Source organism: Oncorhynchus nerka, linkage group LG22 (assembly GCF_034236695.1).
Source record: "Oncorhynchus nerka isolate Pitt River linkage group LG22, Oner_Uvic_2.0, whole genome shotgun sequence".
Classification (NCBI taxonomy): Eukaryota; Metazoa; Chordata; class Actinopteri; order Salmoniformes; family Salmonidae; genus Oncorhynchus; species Oncorhynchus nerka.
In genome coordinates, this window is record NC_088417.1 from 2435413 (window position 1) to 2453003 (window position 17591).

Sequence of the window (17591 nt, forward strand, 5' to 3'; positions counted from 1 at the left end):
ATGGGGTACGTTTAGAATGGGTTATGGGGTAGGTTTAGAATGGGGTATGGGGTACGTTTAGAATGGGGTATGGGGTACGTTTAGAATGGGGCATGGGGTACGTTTAGAATGGGTTATGGGGTACGTTTAGAATAGGGTATGGGGTAGGTTTAGAATGGGGCATGGGGTACGTTTAGAATGGGGTATGGGGTATGTTTAGAATAGGGTATGGGGTAGGTTTAGAATGGGGTATGGGGTACGTTTAGAATGGGGCATGGGGTAGGTTTAGAATGGGGTATGGGGTACGTTTAGAATGGGGTATGGGGTACGTTTAGAATGGGGCATGGGGTACGTTTAGAATGGGGCATGGGGTACGTTTAGAATAGGGTATGGGGTAGGTTTAGAATGGGGCATGGGGTACGTTTAGAATGGGGCATGGGGTACGTTTAGAATGGGGTATGGGGTAGGTTTAGAATGGGGCATGGGGTACGTTTAGAATAGGGTATGGGGTAGGTTTAGAATGGGGCATGGGGTACGTTTAGAATGGGGCATGGGGTACGTTTACAATAGGGTATGGGGTAGGTTTAGAATGGGGTATGGGGTACGTTTAGAATGGGGCATGGGGTACGTTTAGAATGGGGCATGGGGTACGTTTAGAATAGGGTATGGGGTAGGTTTAGAATGGGGCATGGGGTACGTTTAGAATGGGGCATGGGGTACGTTTAGAATAGGGTATGGGGTAGGTTTAGAATGGGGCATGGGGTATGTTTAGAATAGGGTATGGGGTAGGTTTAGAATGGGGTATGGGGTGTGTTTAGAATGGGGTATGGGGTAAGTTGAGCCATCATTGGGTAAGTAGGTGATGGTATCTTGTGATGGTGCTGGTATGTTAAAGTTTAATTCATGGAATGGGGGTATATTGTACATCTGAAATGTATTCCTACATTCAGTTGTAGATCTCTCTGTTCAATATCACGTAACCTTCCATTTCTTGACCAGTTGTCTGGGACAGGGATGTTATTTTGATGTGCCAATTCGTAGGCAAGTTATCTGCATTTGACGTTACTTAGCTCATGAAACTGGCCTGCGAGATTTTTGATATTTTTATCAAGCTCAGACTCCATGTCATCAGATCTTGTGTTCCTCTGCTACTCTGTCACAGCCTCTCTTCACAAAGCTCCTTGTTTGCTTTATTTTAGTTCATGCACTTCGTCAGAGTCATTCTGTCTATTTCTTCATTCCTTGCTGCTGTTCTAATGGACTTCTTCCCTTCTCTCACTTCCTTGGCTGCTCTCAGGAATCTCAAGGGGGGCCAGACACCAGCTTGTTTTACCTTTGTTTACGCAGGACATGATGATGTCTGCCCCAAGGCCATTGGCTCAACTTACGATGATGTCTGCTCTGTACCAATAAAAATGCTCCATCTTGAGTTCATAGACCTGACACACTGCAAAATACTATGCATATCACATCATGCATAAAACTGACATAATGTAATCATCATTTGTATGGGGTATGTTGGCCATTGGCTCAACTTACCCCATGGCCATTGGCTCAACTTACCCCATGGCCATTGGCTCAACTTACCCCATGGCCATTGGCTCAACTTACCCCATGGCCATGGGCTCAACTTACCCCATGACTCTCAGACCATGAGAAACAATATTATCTGGTCTGATGAAAACAATATTTAACTCTTTGTCCCGAATGCCAAGCATCACATATCTGGAGGGAACCTGGCACCATCCCTACTGTGAAGCATGTGGTGGCAGAATCATGCTGTGGTGATGTTTTTCAGCGGCAGGGACTTGGAGACTAATCAGAATTGAGCGAAAGATGAACAGATTGAAGAATGGAGAGATCCTTGACAAAAACCTACTTTCAAGTGCTAAGGACCTCAGCCTGGGGCAAAGTTTTACCTTCCAACAGGACAACGACCCTAAGAACACAGCCCAAAACATTTAGGAGTGGCTTCGGGACAAGTCTCTCAATGTTCTTGAGTGGGGCAGCCAGAGCCCGGACTTGAACCTGATCGAAATCTCTGGAGAGACCTAAAAACAGCTGTTCAGCGACGCTGCCCATCTAGCCTGACAGAGCTTGAGAAGATCTGCAATAGAAGAATGGGAGAAACTCCTCAAATACAGATGTACCAAGCTTGTAGCGTCATATCCAAGAAGACTCGAGGCTGTAATCGCTGCCAAAAGTGTATTTAAAAAAAAATGTTATACAATTGCAAAAAAATGTATAAAAAACATTTTTGCTTTGTCATTTTGGGGTATTGTGATGTCATTTTGGGGTATTGTGATGTCATTTTGGGGTATTGTGATGTCATTTTGGGGTATTGTGTGTAGATTGATGAGGGAAAAAAGCAATTTAATCCATTTTAGAATAAGTGGGTAACAACAGAGCGTGTATCAAGTCAAGGGGTCTGAATACTTTCCGAATGCACTCGTTTGGCTTGGTGAAAATCCGTTTTTTGGACCTAACTCGCTTACCACTTTTTCCATGTGGTTTTCTCCTTCACAGACTTCATGAAATGATGACCTCTTCCTAGATATTTCGTCAAATGATACATCTTGTGTGTGGTTTCCTAGAAACAATGGGTGGCTGAACTACCACTTTAGGCTCCTTTTACCCCTCTATCCTCTGCTGCAAACGGTATCCAGGAGTCTCTGTCTTTGAAACTCTCAGCTTTCTGGAGTCTCGGTTTCCTATCTCCAGCTGATGAAAATAAGACTCAGGAAAAGTATTTATAGATTTTGGAATTGTAGCAATCTGTAAAAACAACTTTAGCATTTTTACAACCTTATTTCACAGAGATTACATTTATTAGACAGTTACTGAGTTCTGTTTTTTTTTGCCAGTGACTGTGTATTGAGCCAAAGAGCCAGACCGAGTCCAGACAGAGTCTTGTGACAGCCAGATAAATAAAGGGTTGAGATTATGTTTAGATACTGTAAGGCCCCAGTAGCGTAATATCAACCCTGTTCTTCTGTTCTCCTGTCTCTCCCTAAAGACGAAGTTCTTCTGAAGTTTGGAACGGAGAGAGTACGAGTCAGAAACACCGTGTACGACACACTGCCAGTGGTCGTCCATGGAAACGCCAACACCAAAGTGAGTAAGACATTATTCATGTTTGAACATGCTGGGAACCATCTACGGGAAAATCCACTGTTCAGGTGTCTGGGTCCAGATCCATGACCCCTGTTCAAAAACATGTAGAATCACTGTTTCAGCCTTGTTGAATTATGTCAGTGTTTCACATTGCTTTATTGTAGTTGGAATGATAAGATGCCCCCAGAGCTGCCTGGAAGGCTGGTGTTCAGGCCAACTTTCTGAGGTTCCTGTCCATATAGCTGTGCTGAAACATCTCTAGAGTTAGGGATTCTACGTTGGAGGAATAGTTGGGATTCTTTAGAATCTGTGTGGGGGAGCTTTACTGTAATCCAGCCAACATTTGGTGTCACTCCCTCCTCATCTCTACCTCACTCCCTCCCTTCTCTCTCTCTCTACCTCCCTCCCTCCCTCCTCATCTCTACCTCACTCCCTCCCTCTCTCTCTCCCTCCCTCCCTCCCTCCCTCCTCATCTCTATCTCACTCCCTCCCTTCTCTCACTACATCCCTCCCTCCCTTCTCTCACTACATCCCTCCCTCCCTCCCTTCTCTCTCTACCTACCTCCCTCCCTCCCTCCCTCCTCATCTCTACCTCACTCCCTCCCTTCTCTCTCTACCTCACTCCCTCCCTTCTCTCACTACCTCCCTCCCTCCCTTCTCTCACTACATCCCTCCCTCCCTTCTCTCACTGCATCCCTCCCTTATCTCACTACATCCCTCCCTCCCTTCTCTCACTACCTCACCCTCCCTCCCTTCTCTCACTACCTCCCTCCCTCCCTTCTCTCACTACCTCCCTCCCTCCCTTCTCTCACTACATCCCTCCCTCCCTTCTCTCACTACATCCCTCCCTCCCTTCTCTCACTACATCCCTCCCTCCCTTCTCTCACTGCATCCTTCTCTCACTACATCCCTCCCTCCCTTCTCTCACTACATCCCTCCCTCCCTTCTCTCACTACATCCCTCCCTCCCTTCTCTCACTACATCCCTCCCTCCCTTCTCTCACTGCATCCTTCTCTCACTATCCATCCCTCCCTCCCTTCTCTCACTACATCCCTCCCTCCCTTCTCTCACTGCATCCCTCCCTTCTCTCACTACCTCCCTCCCTCCCTTCTCTCACTACCTCCCTCCCTCCCTTCTCTCACTACCTCCCTCCCTCCCTTCTCTCACTACCTCCCTCCCTCCCTTCTCTCACTACATCCCTCCCTCCCCTTCTCTCACTACCTCCCTCCCTCCCTTCTCTCACTACCTCCCTCCCTCCCTTCTCTCACTACATCCCTCCCTCCCTTCTCTCACTACATCCCTCCCTCCCTTCTCTCACTACATCCCTCCCTCCCTTCTCTCACTGCATCCCTCCCTTCTCTCACTACATCCCTCCCTCCCTTCTCTCACTCCCTCCCTTCCTCCCTCCCTCCCCCCTCTCTCACTACATCCCTCCTTCCCTTCTCTCACTACATCCCTCCTTCCCTTCTCTCACTACATCCTTCCTTCCCTTCTCTCACTACATCCCTCCCTCCCTTCTCTCAATACATCCCTCCCTCCCTTCTCTCAATACATCCCTCCTTCCCTTCTCTCACTACATCCCTCCTTCTCTTCTCTCACTACATCCCTCCTTCCCTTCTCTCACTACATCCCTCCCTCCCTTCTCTCAATACATCCCTCCTTCCCTTCTCTCACTACATCCCTCCTTCCCTTCTCTCACTACATCCCTCCTTCCCTTCTCTCACTAAATCCCTCCCTCCCTTCTCTCTCTACCTCCCTCCCTCCCTTCTCTCTCTACATCCCTCCCTCCCTTCTCTCACTACATCCCTCCTCCCTCTCTCACTACATCCCTCCCTACCTTCTCTCACTACATCCCTCCTTCCCTTCTCTCACTACATCCCTCCCTCCCTTCTCTCACTACATCCCTCCCTCCCTTCTCTCACTACATCCCTCCTTCCCTTCTCTCACTACATCCCTCCCTCCCTTCTCTCACTACATCCCTCCCTCCCTTCTCTCACTACATCCCTCCCTCCCTTCTCTCAATACATCCCTCCTTCCCTTCTCTCAATACATCCCTCCTTCCCTTCTCTCACTACATCCCTCCTTCCCTTCTCTCACTACATCCCTCCCTCTTCTCTCTCCCTCCACCCCCCTCTCTGCAATTTAACCCCTCCCTCCCTCCCTCCCTCCCTCCCTCTATCCATCCAACCCTCCCTCTATCCATCCAACCCTCCCTCTCTCTCTCCCTCCACCCCTCTCTCTGCAATTGAACCTCTCCCTCCCTCCATCCATCTCTCTGTCTGTCCACCCCCCCTTCTCCCTCTCTCTGTCCATCCCCCTCTCCCTCCCACCATCCCTCTCTCCGTACCAGTACTATAACACTGGGTCAGTGAGTCCATAGCAGGATGTCTGGTAAATTCAGAAATCATTCTCCTGAGGATGCACTGAGTCTGGAACCAACAGAACCCAGAACATCTTCTGCCCCTATAAGATTGCTAAATAGTCTGCGTAGCTATTGGTTAACTATTTACCGATATGCATTGACCCTTTTTGCACTAATTCTTTAGACTCATCACTTTATCCTACCTATATGCAGATATCTACCTCAATTACCTCATTCCCCTGCACATTGACTCATGACTTTATCCTACCTATATGTAGATATCTACCTCAATTACCTCGTTCCCCTGCACATTGACTCATCACTTTATCCTACCTATATGCAGATATCTACCTCAATTACCTCATTCCCCTGCACATTGACTCATCACTTTATCCTACCTATATGCAGATATCTACCTCAATTACCTCGTTCCCCTGCACATTGACTCTGTATTGGTACCGGCCTGATGAAGTGCCTGGGCAGACCTGTCATCACACAGAACCTTGTAAATGTACCAGCAGGGGTGGCAGGTAGCCTAGTGGTTAGAGTGTAGAGGTAGCAGGTAGCCTAGTGGTTAGAGTGTAGAGGTGGCAGGTAGTCTAGTGGTTAGAGTGTAGAGGTGGCAGGTAGCCTAGTGGTTAGAGTGTAGAGGTGGCAGGTAGCCTAGTGGTTAGAGTGTAGAGGTGGCTGGTAGCCTAGTGGTTAGAGTGTAGCGGTGGCAGGTAGCCTAGTGGTTAGAGTGTAGAGGTGGCAGGTAGCCTAGTGGTTAGAGTGTAGGGGCGGCAGGTACCCTAGTGGTTAGAGTGTAGAGGAGGCAGGTAGCCTAGTGGTTAGAGTGTAGAGGAGGCAGGTAGCCTAGTGGTTAGAGTGTAGAGGAGGCAGGTAGCCTAGTGGTTAGAGTGTAGAGGTGGCAGGTAGCCTAGTGGTTAGAGTGTAGGGGCGGCAGGTAGCCTAGTGGTTAGAGTGTAGGGGCGGCAGGTAGCCTAGTGGTTAGAGTGTAGGGGCGGCAGGTAGCCTAGTGGTTAGTGTGTAGAGGTGGCAGGTAGCCTAGTGGTTAGAGTGTAGGGGCGGCAGGTAGCCTAGTGGATAGAGTGTAGGGGAGGCAGGTAGCTTAGTGGTTAGAGTGTATAGGAGGCAGGTAGCCTAGTGGTTAGAGTGTAGAGGTGGCAGGTAGCCTAGTGGTTAGAGTGTAGGGGCGGCAGGTAGCCTAGTGGTTAGAGTGTAGGGGCGGCAGGTAGCCTAGTGGTTAGAGTGTAGAGGTGCCAGGTAGTCTAGTGTTTAGAGTGTAGTGGTGTCAGGTAGCCAAGTGGTTAGAGTGTAGGGGCGGCAGGTAGCCTAGTGGTTAGAGTGTAGAGGTGGCAGGTAGCCTAGTGGTTAGAGTGTAGAGGTGCCAGGTAGTCTAGTGGTTAGAGTGTAGTGGTGTCAGGTAGCCTAGTGGTTAGAGTGTAGAGGAGGCAGGTAGCCTAGTGGTTAGAGTGTAGAGGTGGCAGGTAGCCTAGTGGTTAGAGTGTAGAGGCGGCAGCTAGCCTAGTGGTTAGAGTGTAGAGGTGGCAGGTAGCCTAGTGGTTAGAGTGTAGAGGTGGCAGGTAGCCTAGTGGTTAGAGTGTAGAGGTGGCAGGTAGCCTAGTGGTTAGAGTGTAGAGGTGGCAGGTAGCCTAGTGGTTAGAGTGTAGAGGTGGCAGCTAGCCTAGTGGTTAGAGTGTAGAGGTGGCAGGTAGCCTAGTGGTTAGAGTGTAGAGGTGGCAGGTAGCCTAGTGGTTAGAGTGTAGAGGCAGGTAGCCTAGTGGTTCGAGTGTAGAGGCGGCAGGTAGCCTAGTGGTTAGAGTGTAGAGGTGGCAGGTAGCCTAGTGGTTAGAGTGTAGAGGCGGCAGGTAGCCTAGTGGTTAGAGTGTAGAGGAGGCAGGTAGCCTAGTGGTTAGAGCGTTGGACTTGTAACTGAACGGTTGCTAGATCGAATCACCAACCCGACAAGGTAAAAATCTGTCGTTCTGTCCCTGAAAAAAACTTAACCCACTGTTCCTAGGCCGTCATTATAAATACGATTTTTTTTTCTTGACTGACTTGCCTAGTTAAATGAAGGTAAAATAAAATAAAAAAGTAGCTTTTGAGAACAGTGAGTTATTAAGGTCAGGTTAAAGGCCTAACTTAACGACCTGTCAAAAAGTAACCGACAGGATCAACACACTAGTTCAGTTGCACCTGAATGACACCTGAATGACACCTGAATGACACCTGAATGACACCTGAATGACATCTGTTGTGTGGTTGTTGTCGTCAGACGAGGTAGAGCGGGGAACCCCTGGTTTACAATGATTAGAAACACACGCTCGTATATACACGCGCACATACACACACACACACACACACGCACACACACACACGCACACACGCACGCACACACACACACACACACACACTCAGAGTTCACCTCCAACAGTTCTATTATGTACCATCTCCCAGAGAATCTGTTGTGTGTGTGTGTGTGTGTGTGTGTGTGTGTGTGATGGGGATATCTAAGATTGTATGATGATGAATTGCACTCTGGGGTTCAAACTGCTGTCAGATAGACACTAGTGAGTAGGCTGAATAATACACTCCCCTTAGGAAGGGTATATTTAAAGCTATATTCCTCCTCTTCTCCTTCTCTTATTCTCCTCTCCTACAAATGTCATTGTAAATAGTATGACCTGCCTAGCTGCTGGTGATCTATCTATACAGTATGACCTGCCTAGCTGCTGGTGATCTATATATACAGTATGACCTGCCTAGCTGCTGGTGATCTATATATACAGTATGACCTGCCTAGCTGCTAGTGATCTATCTATACAGTATGACCTGCCTGACCTGCCTAGCTGCTGGTGATCTATCTATACAGTATGACCTGCCTAGCTGCTGGTGATCTATCTATACAGTATGATCTGCCTAGCTGCTGGTGATCTATCTATACAGTATGACCTGCCTAGCTGCTAGTGATCTATCTATACAGTATGACCTGCCTGACCTGCCTAGCTGCTAGTGATATATATATACAGTATGACCTGCCTAGCTGCTAGTGATCTATCTATACAGTATGACCTGCCTAGCTGCTAGTGATCTATCTATACAGTATGACCTGCCTAGCTGCTAGTGATATATATATATACAGTATGACCTGCCTAGCTGCTAGTGATATATATATATACAGTATGACCTGCCTAGCTGCTAGTGATATATATATATACAGTATGACCTGCCTAGCTGCTAGTGATCTATCTATACAGTATGACCTGCCTAGCTGCTAGTGATATATATATATACAGTATGACCTGCCTAGCTGCTAGTGATCTATCTATACAGTATGATCTGCCTAGCTGCTAGTGATATATATATATACAGTATGACCTGCCTGACCTGCCTAGCTGCTAGTGATATATATATATACAGTATGACCTGCCTAGCTGCTAGTGATCTATCTATACAGTATGACCTGCCTAGCTGCTGGTGATCTATCTATACAGTATGACCTGCCTAGCTGCTAGTGATATATATATATACAGTATGACCTGCCTAGCTGCTAGTGATATATATATATACAGTATGACCTGCCTAGCTGCTAGTGATCTATCTATACAGTATGATCTGCCTAGCTGCTGGTGATCTATCTATACAGTATGACCTGCCTAGCTGCTAGTGATATATATATATACAGTATGACCTGCCTAGCTGCTGGTGATCTATCTATACAGTATGACCTGCCTATCTGCTGCTAGTGATCTATCTATACAGTATGATCTGCCTAGCTGCTGGTGATCTATCTATACAGTATGACCTGCCTAGCTGCTAGTGATATATATATATACAGTATGACCTGCCTAGCTGTTAGTGATCTATCTATACAGTATGACCTGCCTAGCTGCTAGTGATCTATCTATACAGTATGACCTGCCTGATCTGCTAGCTGCTAGTGATCTATCTATACAGTATGACCTGCCTAGCTGCTGGTGATCTATCTATACAGTATGACCTGCCTAGCTGCTAGTGATATATATATATACAGTATGACCTGCCTAGCTGCTAGTGATCTATCTATACAGTATGACCTGCCTAGCTGCTAGTGATCTATCTATACAGTATGACCTGCCTGACCTGCCTAGCTGCTAGTGATCTATCTATACAGTATGACCTGCCTAGCTGCTAGTGATCTATCTATACAGTATGACCTGCCTAGCTGCTAGTGATCTATCTATACAGTATGACCTGCCTGATCTAGCTGCTGGTGATCTATCTATACAGTATGACCTGCCTGACCTGCCTAGCTGCTAGTGATCTATCTATACAGTATGACCTGCCTAGCTGCTAGTGATCTATCTATACAGTATGACCTGCCTGATCTGCCTAGCTGTTAGTGATCTATCTATACAGTATGACCTGCCTAGCTGCTGGTGATCTATCTATACAGTATGACCTGCCTAGCTGCTAGTGATCTATCTATACAGTATGACCTGCCTGATCTGCCTAGCTGCTGGTGATCTATCTATACAGTATGACCTGCCTGACCTGCCTAGCTGCTAGTGATCTATCTATACAGTATGACCTGCCTAGCTGCTAGTGATCTATCTATACAGTATGACCTGCCTGATCTGCCTAGCTGTTAGTGATCTATCTATACAGTATGACCTGCCTAGCTGCTGGTGATCTATCTATACAGTATGACCTGCCTAGTTGCTAGTGATCTATCTATACAGTATGACCTGCCTGATCTGCCTAGCTGCTGGTGATCTATCTATACAGTATGACCTGCCTAGCTGCTAGTGATCTATCTATACAGTATGACCTGCCTAGCTGCTAGTGATCTATCTATACAGTATGACCTGCCTAGCTGCTAGTGATCTATCTATACAGTATGACCTGCCTAGCTGCTAGTGATCTATCTATACAGTATGACCTGCCTAGCTGCTAGTGATATATATATATACAGTATGACCTGCCTGACCTGCCTAGCTGCTAGTGATCTATCTATACAGTATGACCTGCCTAGCTGCTGGTGATCTATCTATACAGTATGACCTGCCTGATCTGCCTAGCTGTTAGTGATTGACTTCAGAAGGGAGAATAATTACCTCTACTCCTCTCCTGTGACCTCTCAGTCCAGACTGGCATTCCTACAGACCAATTGTGCACTGCTCAGAGGTAAAGCACTATGTAAGGAACAGAGTGGCATTTTGGATGCCGCCTATTGAACATACTACCACGGTACATCCTACCACAGTACATACTACCACAGTACATCCTACCACAGTACATACTAACACAGTACATACTACCACGGTACATCCTACAACAGTACATACTACCACATTACATACTACCACGGTACATCCTACCACAGTACATACTACCACAGTACATCCTACCACAGTACATACTACCACAGTACATACTACCACAGTACATCCTACCACAGTACATACTACCACAGTACATCCTACCACAGTACATACTACCACAGTACATACTACCACGGTACATACTACCACAGTACATACTACCACAGTACATACTACCAGAGTACATCCTACCACAGTACATACTACCACAGTACATACTACCACAGTACATACTACCACAGTACATACTACCACAGTACATCCTACCACAGTACATACTACCACAGTACATACTACCACAGTACATACTACGGTACATACATACTACCACAGTACATACTACCACAGTACATACTACCACAGTACATCCTACCACAGTACATACTACCACAGTACATACTACCACAGTACATACTACCACAGTACATACTACCACAGTACATCCTACCACAGTACATACTACCACAGTACATACTACCACAGTACATACTACCACAGTACATACTACCACAGTACATCCTACCACAGTACATACTACCACAGTACATACTACCACAGTACATACTACCACGGTACATACTACCACGGTACATACTACCACAGTACATCCTACCACAGTACATCCTACCACAGTACCACAGTACATACTACCACAGTACATCCTACCACAGTACATACTACCACAGTACATACTAACACAGTACATACTAACACAGTACATACTACCACAGTACATCCTACCACAGTACATACTACCACAGTACATACTACCACAGTACATACTACCACAGTACATACTACCACAGTACATACTACCACAGTACATACTACCACAGTACATACTACCACAGTACATACTACCACAGTACATACTACCACAGTACATACTACCACAGTACATCCTACCACAGTACATACTACCACAGTACATACTACCACAGTACATACTACAGTACATACTACCACAGTACATACTACCACAGTACATACTACCACAGTACATACTACCACAGTACATACTACCACAGTACATCCTACCACAGTACATACTACCACAGTACATCCTACCACAGTACATACTACCACAGTACATACTACCACGGTACATACTACCACAGTACATACTACCACAGTACATCCTACCACAGTACATACTACCACAGTACATACTACCACAGACCACAGTACATACTACCACAGTACATCCTACCACAGTACATACTACCACAGTACATCCTACCACAGTACATCCTACCACAGTACATACTACCACAGTACATACTAACACAGTACATACTACCACAGTACATCCTACCACAGTACATACTACCACAGTACATACTACCACGGTACATACTACCACAGTACATACTACCACAGTACATACTACCACAGTACATCCTACCACAGTACATACTACCACAGTACATCCTACCACAGTACATACTACCACAGTACATCCTACCACAGTACATCCTACCACAGTACATCCTACCACAGTACATCCTACCACAGTACATACTACCACAGTACATACTACCACAGTACATACTACCACAGTACATCCTACCACAGTACATACTACCACATACTACCACAGTACATCCTACCACGGTACATACTACCACACAGTACATACTACCACAGTACATACTACCACAGTACATCCTACCACAGTACATACTACCACAGTACATCCTACCACAGTACATACTACCACAGTACATACTACCACGGTACATACTACCACGGTACATACTACCACAGTACATACTACCACAGTACATACTACCACGGTATATACTACCACAGTACATCCTACCACAGTACATCCTACCACAGTACATACTACCACAGTACATCCTACCACAGTACATACTACCACAGTACATACTACCACAGTACATACTACCACAGTACATACTAACACAGTACATACTACCACGGTACATCCTACAACAGTACATACTACCACATTACATACTACCACGGTACATACTACCACAGTACATACTACCACGGTACATACTACCACGGTACATCCTACCACAGTACATCCTACCACAGTACATCCTACCACAGTACATACTACCACAATACATCCTACCACAGTACATACTACCACAGTACATCCTACCACAGTACATCCTACCACAGTACATCCTACCACAGTACATCCTACCACAGTACATACTACCACAGTACATACTACCACAGTACATACTACCACAGTACATACTACCACAGTACTTCCTACCACAGTACATACTACCACAGTACATCGTACCACAGTACATACTACCACAGTACATCCTACCACAGTACATCCTACCACAGTACATACTACCACAGTACATACTACCACAGTACATCCTACCACAGTACATACTACCACAGTACATCCTACCACAGTACATACTCCCACAGTACATACTACCACAGTACATACTACCACAGACCACAGTACATCCAACCACAGTACATACTACCACAGTACATCCTACCACAGTACATCCTACCACAGTACATACTACCACAGTACATACTACCACAGTACATACTACCACAGTACATCCTACCACAGTACATCCTACCACAGTACATACTACCACAGTACATCCTACCACAGTACATACTACCACAGTACATCCTACCACAGTACATCCCTAGTAAACACAGACGACCACCGAACACCAATGTGGAATATACTGTTATCTTGATACTATATGGAACTTTGCTGCAACAAGGACAAATCAACATGACATGATAATGGGGTTTGTTGAGGATTCACGATCCCATCTATTTGTTCTTTTTTTCCCCAGATGTATTTAAACTATCTAGGAAACTACATCCCCAACGCCTGGAACTACGAGAGAGGCTGTGGCGTCTGTGACCACAACATGGTGGATTTGTCTCAGCTCAAAGTGAGTGAACCACACAAATTCACATTTCCTCATCTTCTCTCCTTCTACTCCTCCTCTTCCTCCTCCTCCTCTTCATTCTCCTCCCCTCCTCCTCTTCTTCCTTCTCCTCCTCTTCCCTTCCCTCCCCTCCTTTCCTCCTCTCCTCCTCCTCTTCCTCCTCCTTCTCTTCCCTCTCCTTCACCTCCTCCTTCTCTTCCTCCTCTCCTCCTTCTCTTCCCTCTCCTCCTCTCCTCCTCCTCTTCCTCCTCTCTTCCTCTCATTCTCCTCTCCTACAAATATCATTGTAAATACAACCTGTATTTATGTTGATTTATTTTCCCTTTTGTACTTTAGCTATTTGCATATCATTACAACACTGTATGTTGTTTTCATAATATGACATTTGAAATGTCTTTATTCTTTAGGAACTTCTGTGAGTGTAATGTTTACTGTAAATTTTGGTTGATTTAAATTTAAATGTAATGTAATTATCTATTTCACTTGCTTTAACAATGTTAACATATGTTTCCCATGCCATTAAAGCCCTTAAATTGAATTGATATAAAGAGAGAGAGAGCTAGAGAGAGAGTGATGGAGATGTAGAGAGAAACACAGAGAGAGACATATAGAGACCACAGAGGGATACTACCACAAGAGAGATCCTACCACAGTACATCCTACCACAGTACATGAGATAAGACAGACATCACATGCATCTCTCTACATCTACCTCTCATACTACTCTGTACATCTCTCTCTGTACATACTCTCACTCTGCCTCTTCTCTCCCTCTCTCTGCCTCTCTCTCTCTCTGCTCTCTCTCTCTCTCTCTCTCCTCTCTCTCTCTCTCTCTCTGCCTCTCTCTCTCTCTCTCTCTCTATCTCTCTCTCTCTCTCTGCCTCCCTCTCTCACTCTCTTCCTCTCTCTCTCTCTCTGCATCTATGGGGTTTGTCTGCCTCTCTCCCATCTATCTGCCTTCTTTTTCTGCCCTCTGTATTCTGTCTCTCTGCCTCTCTCTCTCTCTGCCTCTCTGCCTCTCTCTCTCTCTGCCTCCAACATCTCTGGATTTCTCTCTCTCTCTCTGCCTCTTCTCTCTCTCTCTTTCCTCTCTCTCTCTGCCTTCTCTCTCTCTCTGCCTCCCTCTCTCTCTCTCTCCTCCTCTCTCTCTCTGCCTCCTCTCTCTCTCTCTGCCTCTCTCTCTCTCTCTGCCTCTCTCTCTCTCTCCTCTCCTCCTCTCCTCTCTCTCTCTCTGCCTCCTCCTGCCTCTCTTCCTCTCTGCCTTCTCTCCTCTCTCTGCCTCTCTCTCTCGCTCTGCCTCTCTCTCTCTGCCTCTCTCTCTCTCTCTCTCTGCCTCTCTCTCTCTCTCTCTCCTCTCTCTCTCTCTGCCTCTCTCTGCAAACTCTCTCTCTGTAAATACAACCCGTATTCTCTCTTCCCTTTCTCTTTCTCTCTGCCATCATTCTCTGCCATAATCTCATTTCTTTGCCTATTCTCTAGGAACTCTCTGCCTCTCTCTAAATTCTGATTATTTCTCTTTCTTCTAATTTAATTATCTATTTCACTTGCTTTCTGTTAACATCTCTCTGCCATTAAAGCCTCTTAAATTGAATCTCTCTCTCTGATATCTCTCTCTCTGCCTCTCTCTCTCTGCCTCCCTCTCTCTCTCTCTGAAACTCTCTCTCTCTGCCTCCCTCTCTCTCTCTGCCTAGCCTCCCTCTCTCTCTCTCTCTGCCTCTCTCTCTCTCTGCCTCTCTCTCTCTAAATCTCTCTGCCTCTCTAAATGTCTCTCTGCAGATCTCTCTGCCTCTCTGCCTCTTTCTCTCTCTCTCTGCCTCTCTCTCTCGCTCAGCCTCTCTCTCTCTCTCTCTGCCTCCTCTCTCTGCCTGCCCTCTCTCTCTCTCTCTCTGCCTCTCTCTCTCTGCCTCTCTCTGCCTCTCTCTCTCTGCCTCTCTCTGCCTCTCTCTCTCTGCCTCTCTCTCTCTGCCTCTCTCTCTCTGCCTCTCTCAATTCAATTCAATTCAAGGGCTTTTTTTGGCATGGAAAACATGTGTTAACATTCTCTGAAATAAACAATAAAAATTAACAGTAAACATCACACATACAGAAGTTTCAAACCAATAAAGACATTACAAATGTCATATTATATATATACAGTGTTTTAACAATGTACAGATGGTAAAGGACACAAGATAAAATAAACAAGCATAGATATGGGTTGTATTTACAATGGTGTGTGTTCTTCACTGGTTGCCCTTTTCTTGTGGCAACAGGTCACAAATCTTGCTGCTGTGATGGCACACTGTAATTTCACCCAGTAGATATGGGAGTTTTTCAAAATTGGATTTGTTTTCAAATTCTTTGTGGATCTGTGTAATCTGAGGGAAATATGTCTCTCTAATATGGTCATACATTGGGCAGGAGGTTAGGAAGTGCAGCTCAGTTTCCACCTCATTTTGTGGGCAGTGAGCACATAGCCTGTCTTCTCTTGAGAGCCATGTCTGCCTACGGCGGCCTTTCTCAATAGCAAGGCTATGCTCACTGAGTCTGTACATAGTCAAAGCTTTCCTTAAGTTTGGGTCAGTCACAGTGGACAGGTATTCTGCCGCTGTGTACTCTCTGTGTAGGGCCAAATAGCATTCTAGTTTGCTCTGTTTTTTTGTTAATTCTTTCCAATGTGTTAAGTAATTATCTTTTTGTTTTCTCATGATTTGGTTGGGTCTAATTGTGCTGCTGTCCTGGGGCTCTGTAGGGTGTGTTTGTGTTTGTGAACAGAGCCCCAGGACCAGCTTGCTTAGGGGACTCTTCTCCAGGTTCATCTCTCTGTAGGTGATGGCTTTGTTGTGGAAGGTTTGGGAATCGCTTCCTTTTAGGTGGTTGTAGAATTTAACGGCTCTTTTCTGGATTTTGATAATTAGTGGGTATCGGCCTAATTCTGCTCTGCATGCATTATTTGGTGTTCTACGTTGTACACGGAGGATATTTTTGCAGAATTCTGCGTGCAGAGTCTCAATTTGGTGTTTGTCCCATTTTGTGAAGTCTTGGTTGGTGAGCTGACCCCTGACCTCACAACCATAAAGGGCAATGGGCTCTATGACTGATTCAAGTATTTTTAGCCAAATCCTAATTGGTATGTTGAAATTTATGTTCCTTTTGATGGCATAGAATGCCCTTCTTGCCTTGTCTCTCAGATCGTTCACAGCTTTGTGGAAGTTACCTGTGGCGCTGATGTTTAGGCCAAGGTATGTATAGTTTTTGGTGTGCTCTAGGGCAACCGTGTCTAGATGGAAATTGTATTTGTGGTCCTGGTGACTGGACCTTTTTTGGAACACCATTATTTTGGTCTTACTGAGATCTACTGTCAGGGCCCAGGTCTGACAGAATCTGTGCATAAGATCTAGGTGCTGCTGTAGGCCTTCCTTGGTTGGTGACAGAAGCACCAGATCATCAGCAAACAGCAGACATTTGACTTCGGATTCTAGTAGGGTGAGGCCGGGTGCTGCAGACTTTTCTAGTGCCCGCGCCAATTCGTTGATATATATGTTGAAGAGGGTGGGGCTTAAGCTGCATCCCTGTCTAACCCCACGACCCTCTGTGAAGAAATGTGTGTGTTTTTTGCCAATTTTAACCGCACACTTGTTGTTTGTGTACATGGATTTTATAATGTCGTATGTTTTACCCCCAACACCACTTTCCATCAATTTGTATAGCAGACCCTCATGCCAAATTGAGTCAAGTCTTTTTTTTAAATCAACAAAGCATGAGAAGACTTTGCCTTTGTTTTGGTTTGTTTGGTTGTCAATTAGGGTGTGCAGGGTGACCACATGGTCTGTTGTACGGTAATTTGGTAAAAAGCCAATTTTACATTTG

At 45.8% G+C, this 17591-nt stretch overlaps 1 pseudogene; it reads left to right on the forward strand.

Moving 5' to 3' along the window:
- LOC115124511 (procollagen-lysine,2-oxoglutarate 5-dioxygenase 2-like) overlaps positions 1-17591 on the forward strand; it is a 133880-nt pseudogene that overhangs the window by 65459 nt on the left and 50830 nt on the right.